This window comes from Rhinopithecus bieti, unplaced genomic scaffold (genome assembly GCF_001698545.2).
Source record: "Rhinopithecus bieti isolate Rb0 unplaced genomic scaffold, ASM169854v2 scaffold_32096, whole genome shotgun sequence".
Classification (NCBI taxonomy): Eukaryota; Metazoa; Chordata; class Mammalia; order Primates; family Cercopithecidae; genus Rhinopithecus; species Rhinopithecus bieti.
Window position 1 is genome coordinate 169,078 of NW_016813886.1, and position 16,393 is coordinate 185,470.

Sequence of the window (16,393 nt, forward strand, 5' to 3'; positions counted from 1 at the left end):
CTGCAGGAAGGTGTAGCTTTTCCATATCAGCTCAACCACGCCACCAGTCCATTCTTTAAGGAACTGCCGACCAGGCTAAAATGATGCATTTTAGCTTTGAGTTTTGGAGGTTATTCTACCAACAAACAGTCCATTGGGAGGAAAACAGTCCAAGGAATTAACAGATCAGAATGTTCACACTGGTTAATCTTTTTCTAACGATGAGCATGAAGGTAGCAGAAGCTGGTGGGTTTCCAGCTGGTTCTTCTAACGAAACTAATTTTTCACTATTGACAAGTGAGGCAAGGGTTGCACTGGACTGAAGGCTGAGGCTTGGCCATCTAGCATTCCATGCAAAATGGTTTCCTATAAGCATTCCTTTTATTCACTATTCTATCCTAGGTCTGCCTCAACCATGAGATAGGAGAGTCTCCGGTACTAGCTGCTACAGCAGTGCCCTTCATCCAGGGCAGTTAAAGAAGTATTGGACCCTTTCTTTCTCTGGGATCCCTACCCAGCACCTTCCTACAGAGATGGAAAAAAAAGGAAAAACAACACGCCATTCCAAGGAGTCTGGCACACCTGAATCCTCCTTCCCTGCTAGGTGCCTGTCACCTGTCTTCACTGCCTCCTTTTCCTTGTCATGCTCACCAGCTTATGGCTTCTGTCCAAGCACCTGAACAGGGGACCAAAACCTCCACTGCAAGCTGCTTTTAGGTCTTGATTTATGTAAGAATCTTGTACAGCACTGCTAATGTACATTTCAGTTTTTTCCCTCTAGGACAAACACTTACCAAAATATGCAACTTTTTTGGTGGGAAAAGAGAATGTCCTGTGATTTCTACCCATTTCCTGAGGCCTGTGGAAATAAAATTTTATGTACTCAAAGTTATACAGAAAATAGAATAAAGTTAATACCAAAAAAAGAAAAAGAAAAGTGAAAGTGCCTGGGTCCCAGCTTCAGAGATTCTGAATTAATTGCCCTGAGTGTGGTCCTGGCATTGGGATTTTTAAAAGCCCCCAAGTGATTCTAATGTACTGCTTAGATTGACACCTGCCACCAGAAACTGGTAAGCAAAATATGAGAGATGTATTTTATGTGACTTTGGATAGCTATTTGTTTCCAAATAATCCTGTTTTATTTCATACAAATAAAAGCATGTTAGAAAAGTACATCATCTAGAACACTAAAAACATTATTTCCTCACCATTTGCTGACATAGAAAATGAAAGTAGGTTGAATCTGTTTTAACAAATGTATTATTTTCTAGGGAAAATATATGTTTCTGTTTATTAACTCTAGGAATTAGAAAGCTAAGGGAGGAAAATGTATCTCTCTCATTCAATTAGGGCCTTTTTTTTTTTTAAGAAAATTTCTCAGAATGGTTCATTCATTTACCAATTTACCAATGATTGACTGAAGCCCCACTATGTGCCACTCACTTCTGGATGCTAAGGATAGAACAGCTGACAAGCATCTCTCCTAGACTAGTGGAGTCAGGCTCCTTTGCATCCTCCTTTCAACTATGCCTTGTCTCGGCCTGGTGAGCCGAGTTTTAGGCAAGAATCCTACAAAGCCACTTTATCAAGAATCATGACCAGGCACAGTGGCTCATGCCTGTAATCCTAGCACTTTGGGAGGCTGAGGCGGGGCGGATTGCCTGAGTTCAGTAGTTCGAGACCAGCCTGGGCAACACAGTGAAACTCCATCTCTACTAAAATGCAAAAGAAATTAGCTGGGCGTGGTGGTGTGCACCTGTAGTTCCAGCTACTCGGGAGGCTGAGGCAGGAGAATTGCTTGAACCCGGGAGGTGGAGGTTGCAGTGAGCTGAGATCGTGCCACTCACTACATCCTAGATGACAGAGTGAGACTCTACAAAAAATAAAAGAATTCCACTTTTCCATCCCGCTTTTTCCAGCAAGGGCACCTGAGGACCAGTCTTCCCTACTTTGGGGGCTGGATCCAGAGTCTGCATTTATTTCTATATGGCTAACATTTGCTGAGTCCAGAGGACATGCAGAGCCCTTTACAAATACATCATTGTACTGAGTCCTCACCACCAAAGAAGGTACAATTATTATTCTCATTTTACAGATGAGGAAATTGGCTCAGAGAACGTAACTTGTCTTTGGTCCTTCACCTAGTAAATGGCAGAGCTGGGTACCAACAGTCATTGTTGGATCCCAAAGCAAAGCTGCCCCCATTGGCTTTCCATCATTCCTCGACTGTCTGAACTCCTTGCCTAACCCACGGCGCCCTCCACCCTTTCCTGCCTGCTTTGTCATCCTCACCTTTCCCTCTGCCAAGCCTGCTCATGTGGCTCTGCCCCAGTGGCTTCCTTAGCCCCTTGCTTACCAAGCTTCATACCACCTAGAGAACTGGACCCATGCAGGAGCTGCCCTGGGCTCTTCCTTCCGCTTGCCTAACTTGGGCCCCAACTCTTGTCCTGGCCAACTCCTCTCCATCTTTCCTATTGGAACTAAAATATTGATTTCCCTTCTGTGGCCCAAGACTAAGAGATACCCTTTCTTAGTACATTCCACTGTAAGTACTCCTGTGTGGGGCTTGGACGAAGTGTCAATTGCCAGTGGGCAGATGTAGGCAGAGCTTGCAGGAGTTACATCAGTCATTTGAAAAGAACGTTATTTACTGATAATACAGATTAAGCGCTCAAAATGGGGTGTTGGGAGCAAGCCCCCCAAAATCTGGCCATAAACTGGCCCCAAAACTGGCCATAAACAAAATCTCTGCAGTGCTGTAACATGTTCATAGTGGCCCTAACACCCACGCTGGAAGGTTGTGAGTTTACGGGAATGAGGGCAAGGAACACCTGGCCCACCCAGGGCGGAAGACAGCTTAAAGGCATTCTTAAGCCACAAACAAAAGCATGAACCATCTGTGTCTTTAAGAGTGTGTTCCTGCTGCAGTTAACTAGCCTAACCTATTCCTTTAATTCGGCCCATCCCTTCGTTTCCCATAAGGGATACTTTTAGTTAATTTAACATCTATAGAAACAATACTAATGACTGGTTTGCTGTTAATAAACACATGGGCAAATCTCTGTTCGGGGATCTCAGCTCTGAAGGCTGTGAGACCCCTGATTTCCCACTTCACACCTCTGTATTTCTGTGTGTGTGTCTTTAATTCCTCTAGCGCCACTGGGTTAGGGTCTCCCCGACCAAGCTGGTCTCGGCAATGGGGAGTTCACTGTTTCAATCACTACCAGCTAAAACTTACAGAGAGACGGGCTCTGTGCTAAATGCTTAAATTCCTCACTTCTTTAGCCACTTGGCAATGTGAAGGGAATGGTGTAATCTGTCCCCATTTTTCAGATGAACTCAAGGCCAAGTGGAGATGTGGTGCTCCAGCCAGTGGGCAGCACCAAGGCTGGCAAGAGGCTGGGCCAAGATGAAGTTTGGACCTTTCCCTGCAGGCAATGGGAAGCCTTGGAAGTTTTACACAGGATAAGACAGGGACAGGCCTTTTTCTCAAAAGATCACCCTGGGGGGCCTGGGGTAATGAGAAATTTAAGGGAAGGGACTCACAGCCAGAAAGGTAAGGAGCACATTGTGAGCACATCCAGTGACCCAGTGAGCGCCCTTCCACGGGCTCATCCTAAAGAGATAATCAGCCAAGTGTCCAAAGGTGTGTGTGTGAGAACACTGATTAAAAAGGACTATAGTTGTGCGCCATCACCCCGAGCTAATTTTTTCATTTTTTTGAGACAGAATCTTACTCCATCACCCAGGCTGGAGTGTAGTGACCAAGCCAAGGATTCACCATCAGACTGTACCTGTCATACCTGTACAAACTAGATAAATTTCTCTCTTCTCTAGGTCTCAAAATATCTTGAGGTCCCTGTGCCTGTCAGAAACTCATATCCTTTTTTTTGTTTTTTTTTTTGTTCTAAGTCAGAGTCTCGCTCTGTCACCCAGGCAGGACTGCAGTGGTGCAATCTCAGCTCACTGCAACCTCTGCCTCCTAGGATCAAGCAATTCTCTGCCTCCAGAGTAGCTGGGATTACAGGCTCCTGCCACCATGCTTGGCTAATTTTTTTGTATTTTTAGGAGAGACAGGGTTTCACCATCTTGGCCGGGCTGGTCTTGAACTGCTGACCTCGTGATCCACCTGCCTCAGCCTCCCAAAGTGCTGGGATTACAGGTGTGAGCCACCATACCTGGCCAGAAACTGATATTCTTTTCTTACCACAAGGTCAGGAACCTTGTAAGAGAACTGTGTAGACAAGGTACCAGGCCGATCATTCCCCATGTCTATCAGCTTTATAAGTCAACTTCAGTTATTTAAAGTAATCTGGTCATATCAGAAAATATGTCATTCCAGTCAAATGGTGGTTTAAAAAAAAAAAGTGTCTCCAATTGTGTCCTGTTAAAAAAAAAAAAGGATTCTTACTGAGCTTCTGCAAATAACTATATTGCCATAATGTAAGAAAACACACAAATAGTTTCTGAATTCTGGAGAAATCAGGTAGAGAGAAAGGTAAATGTCTCAATTTACTCACAAAAGTATATTTTAGACTGGGTGCAGTGGCTCATGCCTGTAATCCCAGCACTTTGGGAAGCCAAGGAGAGTGGATCACTTGAGGTCAGGAGTTTGGGACCAGCCTGGCCAACATGGTGAAACCCCTCTGCTAAAAATACAAAAATTAGCAGGGTGTGGTGGCAGGCACCTGTAATGCCAGCTACTTGGGAGGCTGAGGCAGAAGAATCACTTGAACCTGGGAGGCAGAGGTTGCAGTGAGCCGAGATCACACCATTGTACTCCAGCCTGGGCAACAAGAGCAAAACTCTGTTTAAAAAATAAATAAATAAATAAGTAAGGTATATTTTACCCAATTTCTGTGACTTACAAGTAGCTCAAAAGAAATAAAGTTTTCTTGACTCCACAAAACAAAACATGAAAAGAATCAGCAATGTTTCAAACAAAAGACATAAAATCATTTCATTTCTCCATCAGTTCAGTTCCATGTAATCAATTCTTGTTCTGCTTGATGTTGAGTTAGTGATATGGTTTGAATCTGTGTCCCCACCCAAATCGCATGTCAAGTTGTAATCCCAGTGTTGGAGGTGGGCCTGGTGGGAGGTGATTGGGTTGTGGGGACAGATTTCCCCTTTGGTGCTATTCTTATGAGAGTGAGTGAGTTCTCATGAGATCTGGCTGTTTAAAAGTGTGTAGCACCTCCTCTCTCTCTCTTTCTCCTGCTCTGGCCATGTAAGATGTGCCTGCTTCCCCTCTGCCATGATTGAAAGTTTCTTGAGGCCTCCCCAGCCATGCTTCCTGTACAGCCTGCAGAACCCTTGAGCCAATTAAACCTCTTTTCTTTATAAATTACACTTTCTTTCAGGTATTCTTTATAGCAGTGCAATGAACTAACACAATTAGTGATCTTCATGAACACACCAGTTTTTTATTAGTGTTCTGTAAGCTTTTACATAGTCTAATGATATGATCTACAAAGCTATCAGAAACCTCTATTCAAGAGTACAATTCCTGGTCCTTTCCATGAATATCCTTGAAGACATAACACTCTAGGATTTGCACAGAGCTAAAAGCTCTATGCAGAAAAGCATCAGATGAAAGCAATTCACTACATGTACCAAGATATATCAACGTTTTAGATATCTCATACAATTTTGAAACACATATTCATAACACATTTATGGTGTTGGGCTCTTTGCAGGCTTTCACAGGCTGAGCCTCTGTGCAGTCATAATGCTGCATGGAAGCCGCATCATCACTTGCACGGCCCCTCCAGCCAGCCGGGCACCTGAGATGAGAACTGCACCCAGCCCAGCACCACAGCTCAGCCCCCAGCAGCAGCCCTACCCTCTGCAACTGGCTTTCCTGCTGCTGCACCTTGGTGGCTAGCTCTGATGGCCCAAATGGCAACCACTGCAGCTGGCATTGCTGCGGGCTCTACTGTTGGGCACACGCTGGGGGTTTTAGTGGAAGAAATAATGCTGAGCCTCCAAGGCCTGGTCTCACTTACCAAGAACCTCAGGGAACCCAGCCAGCACAGCAGCAGCGGCCTTGCTTCTGAGATCAAACAGTTTTTGGAGCATGCCCAGAACCAGGATGACATAAAACTCTGTGAGGTTTCAGTGAGGTGCTGAAACAGTGCAGATTTGCAAATGAAATAGCCTAATCAAGTCCAAACTGAAGAAATGAAAATGGCTCTTATGACCAAGTTAATTTAGCATAAAATATAATTGACAGTAAAGGTATAAAGTATAAAACCATCAGTTAAAATTCTCCTCTGTCATTCCTATCTTTCCTGCTTCAGAATTACAATGGAAGAGGGTGTTCTCACTGTACAGAATTTCACCGAGATGGTATAGAATTTTGGGCTGGACAAATATTTCTGTGGTTTCCTTAAACCAGCTGCTGTAATTTTATTGTTTGAGAGTTAATTAGAATAAAGTGATTTTCTCAACCCCCCAACCCAAAACAAAATTAATATAGGCATGCTGGCTCACATCTGCAATCCTAGCACTTTGGGAGTTCAAGACTGAGCATCTCTTGAGCCCATGAGTTTGAAACCAGCCTGAGCAACATGGTGAAACCCCATCTCTACAACAAATACAAAAAATTAGCTGGGTGTGGTGGCATGAGCCTGTGGTCCCACCTACTTAGGAGGCTGATGTTGGAGGATCGCTTAAGCCCAGTAGTGCACTGCACTCCAGCCTGGGTGACAGAGTGAGACTCTCAAAAAAAAAAAAAAAAAGGCATACTTTCATGCAAATATGAATCAAAGAAAGTTAAACAACATTTCTTTCTTTTTTTTTTTAGACAGGCTCTCTCTCTGTCATCCACTCTGGAGTGGCAGTCACTGCTCACTGCAGCCTCCACCTCCCAAGCTCAAACCATCCTTCCACATCAGCCTCCCAAGTAGCTGGGACAACAGACATCAGCCACCATACCCAGCTATTTTTTTAGTTTTTTGTAAAGACAGGGGTCTCACTATGTTGCCCAGGCTCTAAACATCATATTTGTCATTGCTCCCTATATGATTCTAACATGCCAGGCTAGGCACAGTGGCTCACACCTATAATCCCAACACTTTGGGAGGCCAAGGTAGGAGGATCACTTGAGTCCAGGAGTTGGAGACCAGCCCGGGCAACATAGTGAGACCTCATCTCTATAAAATAAAATAAAATGAAATAAAGTAAAGTAAAATAAAATAAAATACAAATAATAAACAAAATTAGCCTGGTGTGGTGGTGCATCCCTGTAGTCTCAGCTACTAGAGAGACTGAGGTGGGAGGGTCGCTTGAACCCAGGAGGTTGAGGCTGCAGTGAGCCAACATTGCACCACTGCACTCCAACCTGGGCAAGAAAGGGAGATCCTGTCTCAAAAGAAAAAAAGCCCCAAAAGAATTCACTACCGCCAGACCCATCTTACAAGAAATGCTCAAGTTACTTCTTCAGTCTGAAAAAAATTGCTAATGTGAGAAAAATGGAAGTATAAAACCCACTAGTAAAATTAAATACATAGAAAAACCCAGAATGCTCTAATACTGTAATTGTGGCATACAATCCACTCACAATTTTAGTATGGAGCCCAATAGGCATGAGACAGAAATTTTAAAATAATAATGAAAATAAGTACTGCATTTATTCACTCCAAGAAAAGTGAATAAATTCAGCACTTAAAGGTGAAGTGAGAAACACAAGTTTTTCTCTACTGCAGGCAAGGCTATAGACACAGGTCGTGGTGACCTAGCCTTAAGAAATGAACTCCGGACACCCCCAAGCAAGGTTAAAAGAAGAAAAACAAATTCCTTTACTGTCTCTCCTGTATTGTACCATTAGTTATGACTATGTTTGCCAATGCTTGTATTTAGTAGGATTTGCAAAGTTCCTGTTTTTCTTTCGATGCAGTTGCTAGGCCACTAGCCATACAAGGCCACAGGTTATTGCCAAGGTCAGCAGTTGTGCTATGGATTATGTGACTTGTCACTGTAAAACTTACTGCCTTTATTTTGCTTATATATGCTAACCTACATAAGCTAAACTCTGTTTTTGTTCAATGGTCAGCTTTTTGGATGTGAATCCACTTAGCTGGTGTGTACCTTAAATGAACATCCTCCTGTACTCCCCGTATCGGTCTCTCTGGTGCTCAGTTTACCACAACAGGCAAGATGGATTTGTCATGAACAATAATAGCTATAGCAACCTGTCAAGAGGTAAGTAATATAAATATATGTAAATTCAGATAACTAAAAGTCAAAATGTGGGGATAGAGTTAAAGTGTAGAAATGGTCTTTTTTCCTTTTTTTTGTTTGTCTTCTTTTCTTTGTGATCAAAGTTTAGTTGTTATCTGTTTAAAATAACTTGTTATATCTATAAGATATATATTTTTTGGTTTCCTCATGGGAACCACAATGCAAAAAAAAAAAAAAAAAATCAATTCACTGCAAGTAAAAAAACAATGAATTAAAACATACTACCGAAGAAGATCACGTAGCCACAAAAGAAGACAATAAGAAAGGAAGAAAGGAAGACAAAAGTTACAAAATAACCAGAAAACAAGCGACAAAATGGCAGTAGTAAATCCTTTCTTATCAATAATAAAACAGAATGTAAATGGACTCAATTCTCCAATTAAAAGGGGTAGAGTGACTGAGTAGATAAAGAAATAAGACCCAACTACATGCTACTATAAGAAACCCACCTCACCTCTGAACACACACATAGACTGAAAGTGAAGGGATAGAAAAAGATGCTTCACGAAACTGGAAACCAAAAGAGGGCAGGAATCATTATACTTAGATCAAATGGAATACAAAATAAGACTGTAGAAAGACACAAAAGGGGTCACTATATAATGATAAAGGGATCAATTCAGCAGGTGGATATAATAATTATAAATATGCATGCAACACAGGATGGTCCCAAGTTTAAAAAGCAAGCATTAATAAGTCTGAAGGGAGAGATGGAGTGCAATACAATAATAGTAGGGAACCGTCTCCGTAATGGACAAATCACACAGACAAAAAAATCAATAGAGTAACATCACAATTAAACTACACACTATACTTAATAGACCTAAGTAACATCTACATAACATTTGCCCAAATGCTGCATAACACACATTATTTTCATCAGCACGTGAAACATTTTCCATAATAGAGCACACCTTAGGCCACGAAACAAGTCTCAATAACTTTTTTTTTTTTTGAGACAGTCTCGCTGTGTCACCCAGGCCAGAGTGCAGTGGCCTGATGTCAGCTCACTGCAGCCTCCATCTCCCAGGTTCAAGCAATTCTCCTGCCTCAGCCTCCTGAGTAGCTGGGATTACAGGTTCCTGCCACCATACCCAGCTAATTTTTGTATTTTTAGAAGAGACAGGGTTTCACCATGTTGGCCAGGCTGGTCTCGAACTCCTGACCTCAAGTGATCCACACGCCTTGGCCTCTGTGCTAGGATTATAGGCATGGCCACTGTGGCCAGCCTGAGTAAATTTTAAAAAGTAGAAATCGGGCCAGGCATGGTGGTTTACACCTGTAATCCCAGCATTTTGAGAGACTGAGGCAGAAGGATCACTTGAGGCCAGGAGTTTGAGACAAGCCTGGCAACAAAGTGAAACTCCATCTCTACAAAAAATTTTAAAATTAGCTGGGCATGGTGGCATGTACCTGTAGTCCTAGCTACTCAGGTTGTTGAAGGGGAAGGATCATGTAAGCCCAGGAGGTCAAGGCTGCAGTGAACCATCATTGTGCTACTGCACTCTAGCCTGGGCAACAAAGCAAGACCCTGTCTCAAAAAAAAAAACAAACAAACAAAAAAAAAAACGTGGAAATCATATCAAGTATCTTTTCTAGCTACAATGGAATAAAACTAGAAATCAAGACGAAGAGAAACATCAGAAATTTCACAAACACATGGAAACTATGCAACATGCTCCTGAGTGACCAAAGGGTCAATGAAGAAATTAGGAAGAAAATTTTAAAATTTCTTGGATAAATGAACAGGGAAATACAACATACCAAAATCTATTGAACACAGAAAAAGCAGTCCTAAGAGGGAAGATTTTCACAATAAACACCTTCACCAAAAAAGCAGAAAGACAGGCCAGGCACAGTGACTCATGCCTGTAATCCCGGCACTTTGGGAGGCCGAAGTGGGAAGTCTGCTTGAGGCCAAGAGTTCGATAGCAGTCTGTACAACACAGTGAGACCTCATCTCTACAAAAATTTTTAAAATTAGCTGTTGTAGTGGCACATACCTGTAGTCCCAGCTACACAGGAGGCTGAGGTGGGAGGATCGCTTGAGCCTGGGAAGTCGAGGCTGCAGAGAGCCATAATTGCACCACTGCACTCCAACCTGGGTGACAGAGCGAGACTCTGTCTCAAAAACAAAACCAAGAAAGAAAGAAAGAGTAGACAGACTTCAAATAAAAAGTCTAACCATGTGCCCCAACGAACTAGAAAAGCGAGAACACACTTAATCCAAAATTAGAAGGGAGGAAACAATAAGGATCAGAGCAGAAATAAATGAAGTTGAGGTAAAAATATATAGAGAGAGAGAATATCAACAAAACAAGTAGTTTTTTGAAAAGATAAAATTGACAAACCTTTAGCTAGACTAAGAAAAAAAGAGAGAAGACCCAAATACATAAAATCAGAAACAACAAAAGGAGACATAACTGAGACCACAGAAATACAAAGAAACATTATACAACAACAAATTGGAAAACCTAGAAGAAATGGATAAATTGGACACATAGAACCTGCCAAGATTGAACCATGAAGAAAAGAAAACATCAACAAGCCCATAACAAGTAATGAGCTCTAAGCTGTAATAAAGTCTCCCATCAAAGAAAACTCCAGGTGGCTTCACTGCTGAATTCTACCAAACATTTAAAGAAGAACTAATACCAACTCTACTTAAACTCTTCAAAACAATGAAAAGGAGGAAATACTTCCAAATTCATTCTATGAGGCCAGCATTACCCTGATATCAAACCAGACACAACAAAAAAAAAAATGAGAAGCTAATATCACTGATGAATGTGGATGCAAAAGTCCTCAACAAAATACTAGCAAACTGAATTCAACAACAGATTAAAAAGATCATTCACCATGTTCAAGTGGGATTCATCCCAGAAATGCAAGGATGGTTCAACATACATAAATCAAGAAATATTAAACATTTATTGACTTATGTGATACATTAATAAACATTCATTGATTTACATGATACATTAATGTGATACATTGCATTTACAGAACCAAGAACAAAAGCCATATAATTTCAATAGATGCTGAGAAAGCATTCAATAAAATTTAACATCCCTTTATGATAAAAACGCTCAACAAACTGGGTGTATTCCATACCTCAAAATAATACAAGCCACATATTAGACAAACCCAAAGCCAACATCATACTTGATGGGGAAAAATTGAAAATCCTTTCTCTAAGATCTGGAGCCAGACAAAGATCCCCACTTTCACCACTTTTATTCAGAATAATTCTGGAAGTCCTGGCCAGAGCAATTAGGTGAGAGAAAAAAATAAAGGGCATCCGAACTAGAAAGGAAGAAGTCAAGTTAGACTTGCTGGCAGACAATGTGATCTTATATTTGGAAAATCCTAAAAACTATACCAAAAAATTCTTTGAACTGACAAATTCAGTAAAGTTCCAGGATACAAAATCAACATACAAAAATCAGTAGCATTTATATACATCAACAGCAAACAATCTGAAAAAGAAATCAAAACGCATTTTTTTATTTACAATTTTTCCCCATTTACAATAGCTACAAAGAATATAAAATACATAGGAACCAATTTAACCAAAGAAGTAAAAGATCTATACAAGGAAAACTATAAAACACTGATGAAAAAAATTAAAGAGGACACCAAAATATGGAAAGATAGTCCATGCTCATGGACTGGAAGAACTGGTATTGTTAAAAAGACAATACTACTGGCCAGGCGCAGTTGCTCATGCCTGTAATCCTAGTACTTTGGGAGGCTGAGGCAGGTGGATTGCCTGAGCTCAGGAGTTTGAGACCAGCCTAGGCAACAGGGTGAAATCCAGTCTCTACTAAAATACAAAAAATTAGCCAGGTGTGGCAGCGGGCACCTCTAGCCCCTGCTACTCAGGAGGCTGAGGCAGGAGAATCACTTGAACCCAGGAGGCAGAAGTTGCAGTGAGCTGAGATTACACCACTGCACTCCAGCTTGGGCAACAAAGCGAGACTGTCTCAAAAAAAGAAAAAAAAAATGACAATACTACTCAAAGCAATTTATACATTCAATGCAATTCCTATCAATATACCAATAACATTCCTCACAAAAAAAAAAAAAACCTTCTTCACAGAAATAGGAAAAAAAATCCTAAAATTCACGTGGAACCACGAAAGACCCCAAATAGCCAATGCAATCCTGAGCAAAAAGAACAAAGCTGAAGATAGCATAATACCTGATTTCAAAATATAGTATGAAGCTATAGTAACCAAATCAGTATGGTACTGGCATAAAAACAGACAAACAGTCAAATGGAATGGAATAGAGAACCCAGATACAAATCCATGTGCTTACAGACAACTTATTTTCAACAAAGGAACCAAGAACATATGTTGGAGAAAGGGACAGTCTTTTCAATAAATGATGCTGGGAAACTGGGTAACCATATGCAGAAGAATGAAACTAGACCCCTATCTCTCACCATAAACAAAAATCAAATAAAAATGGATTAAAGACTTAAATCTAAATCCTGAAACTATGAATCTACTAGAAGAAAACATTGAGGAAACACTCCAGGACACTGGTCTGGGCAAAAATTTTTTTGTGTAAGACCTCAAAAACATAGGCAACAAAGGCAAAAATAGACAAATGGAATTACATCAAACTAAAAAGCTTCTGCACAGCAAAGGAAACAACCAACAAAGTGAACAGACAACCCACAGAATAGGAGAAAATACCACAACCTATCCACCTGACAAGGGACTAATAACAAGAATATACAAGGACCTCCAACAACTCTATGTAAAAACACAAATGATCCAGTTTAAAAATGGACAAAAGAGATCCAAATAGACATTTCTCAAAAGAAGACATAAAATTGCTAACAGGTATATAAACAAATGTTAAACATCACTGATCATGAGAAAAATGCAAATCAAAAGCACAATCAGCTATCATATCACCACAGTTAAAATGACTTTTATCTAAAAACAGGGAATAACAGATGCTGGTGAGAATTTGGAGAAAGGGGAATCCTTGTACACTGTTGATGAGAATGTAAATTAGTACAACCACTATGGAGAACAGTATGGAAGCTCCTCAGAAAACTGAAAACAGAACTACCATATGATTCAGCAATTCCACTACTGGGTATATATCCAAAAGAAAGGGAATCAATATACTGAAGAGCTATCTGCACTCCCATGTTTACTGCAACAATATTTACAATATCCAAAATATGGAATCAACCTAACTGGCCATCAATGGATGAATGGATAAAGAAATGCGGTGTATGTACACAATGGAATATTATTCAGTCATAAAAAAATAATGAAATCCTGTCAGTTGCAGGAATATGGATGGAACTAGAGGCCATGATGTTAAGTAAATAAGTCAAGCACAAAAAGACAAACATTGCATATTCTCACTCATGTGGGAACTAAACAAACAAACAAACAAAAAAAAAAACAAGTGGATTTCATGAAGATAGCGAGTAGATTGGTGGTAACCAGAGTTCAGTAAGAGTAGAGGTGGGGGTCTGAATAGAGGTTGGTTAAGGGGTATGTATTAGTTTTTTTTTTTTTTCACACTGCTATGAAAAAAAAAAGCCTGAGACTGGGTAATTTATAAAGAAAAGAGGTTGAATTGACTCACACTTCCACATGGCTGGGGAGGCCTCAGGAAACTTACAATCATGTTGGAAGAAGGAGCAGTCACCTTCTTCACAAGGTGGCAGGAGAGAGAAGAACAAAGGAGGAACTTCCAAACACTTACAAAACCATCAGATCTTGTGAGAACTCACTCACTATCATGAGAACCATGGGGGAAACTGCCCCTGTTGATCCAATCACCTCCCTCCCTCCACTTGTGGGAATTACAGGTCCCTCCCTCAACATGTGAGGATTACAATTCGAGATGAGATTTGAATGGGGAAACAGAGACAAACCATATCAAGGTATAATACACAGTTAGATAGAAAAAATAAGACCTGGTGTTCAATAGACCAGTAGGTTAGCTATAGTTAACATTAACCTACTGTATGTTTCGAATAGCCAGAAGAGAATCTTTTCAATATTTCTGGCATACAGAAAAGACAAATACTTAGTGATAGATATCCCGATTTCCCTACTTTGATCTTTACACATAATTTTAATCAAATTATCATATGTACCCCCAAAATATGTGCATCTATTATATATCAATTTTTTAAATTAAGTTAAAAAATTAAATTTTGGGTTTTGCATGTAAAAAAAGAGAGCATATGGGAGAAAAGAAATGGGAAACATTCCTTAGGGACAATTTTTTTAGGAGTTTTGCTGTAAAGCAAAGCAGAGAAATAAGATAGTGGCTGGAGAGAAATAGGGTGCAAGGTAAGGGGTTTTATTTATTTTATGAACAATATTATAGTGTATTCATTAGTATGCTGATAATTCAGTACAGAATGAAAATCTTGAAATACAGAAGAGAGAGAAGGCCCTCATTCACGAGAAGGCAGTTAACATCCAGGGTGCAAAAGAATTTTCTCATATAGGAACTAGGGCCAGTCACTCAGAATGAAAAGTAGAGCATACAGATTATAATGCAGAAAGGAGGGCAGATGTGCCTGTGAGGCGGTACAGAAGTTCTCTTTACTCAGTAACAAAAAGCAAAGTCATCAGCACTCAGTGAGACGGGAGGAGTTGTTGGAGGCTTGAAAAGAGAGTAGAAGGCCAGGTATGGTGTCTCAGCCTGTAATCCCAGCACTTTGGGAGGCTGAGGTGGGAGGATCACTTGATCTCAGGAGGTAGAGACCAGCCTGGACAACATGGTGAAACCTCATCTCTTAAAAAAAAAAAATACACACACACACACACAAAAATTAGCCGGGCGTGGTGGTGCAAGCCTATAGTCCCAGCTACTTAGGTGGCTGAGGTGGGAGGGTCACTTGTGCCCAAGAAACAGAGATTGCAGTGAGCCAAGATCACGCTACTGAACTCCAGCCTGGCTCAAAAAAATAAATAAATAATGAAAAGAGAGTAGAAGCTGTGAAATAGTCATTTAGGAGAATGGATGGACTAAGAAATGTAGAAGGATAGCCAGGCAGCATGAAGGGCTCACTTGAACTTAATGGTTATAAACTGAAAATAAGACCAATCATCCCAGCCATGTGGTTTTCTCAAACAACCTCTGCCATACAGGTGCAGGCCAGGGACTGCATTCAAGCAGATTTGGGTTTCTATGAAGAGAATAAAACCAAGAAAGACTGGGGCAAGAGAGTTAAGGGTAACTGCACATACACAGGACTGGCCATAACCATGGGCCATGGCCTCTTATATTGCACGCGGAGGGAAGTGAGCACATGAGGAAGTGAAGGTCAGGGCAAGGGTGGTAGAATCTAAATAGCGAAAAGTTCTGTGGTTTTCCATTGAGGAGAGGAGTAAGGTCCAAGAGAGACATTTTGTGTTCCCCAGGCAAAAGGTAAGAGAGCATCTCTGAGGAGGAGACTGAAGGGGACATGGGCCTCTCCAAGCATCGAAGTCTGAAAATAATAGTCCCCCAAATATGTCCATGTCCTAACCCCCAGAAGCTGTGGATGTTAATTTCTATGGCAAGAGGGATTTTTTGAAATGTGATTAAATTAAGGATCTTAACGTTGAGAGATTATCCCAAGATTAGCCAGCTGGGCCTGATGTAATCACAACAGTCGTTATTAGAAGGCCCCAGGAGGAGTCAGTGCCCAAGCATGTGATGTGATGATGAAGGCAGAGATTGCAGTCATGCTCTTTGAAGATAAAGGAGCAGGCCATAAGCCAAGGAATGCAAACAGTCCCTGGGAGCCGGAAAAGGCAAAGAAATATTCTCATCTAGAACCTCCAGGAGGAACTAGCCACACCGACACTGACGTTAGCCCAGTAAAACTGATTTCAGACTTGGCACCTCCAGAAGTTTAAGAGAATACATGTTTGTTATACTACTAAGTTTGTGGTAAGTTGTTGTGACAGCAATTGGAAACTAATACACCAAGGAAGGGGGAGGATATAGAAGAGAGGTCCAGGCCACATCTCTTTTCTCTCCAAAATAAATCTGAAAGAAAGGAATTGGGAAAAGATCAAACGGGTAGCTCTGTGTCACTAGGTGAGAAGTGAAAGAAATGTAAAATCCTGGCATAAATAACCCTTGTGTGCGTTTAGGACAGTTCTGACTGCTGGGAGCCACTTGTCTA

The 16,393-nt window shown here is 41.0% G+C and overlaps 1 pseudogene; it reads left to right on the forward strand.

The window, feature by feature from the left end:
• The first annotated feature begins 5,710 nt into the window (after nucleotides 1–5,710).
• Nucleotides 5,711–6,143, forward strand: LOC108513308 (coiled-coil-helix-coiled-coil-helix domain-containing protein 2 pseudogene; annotated as a pseudogene).
• Nucleotides 6,144–16,393: the final 10,250 nt, after the last annotated feature.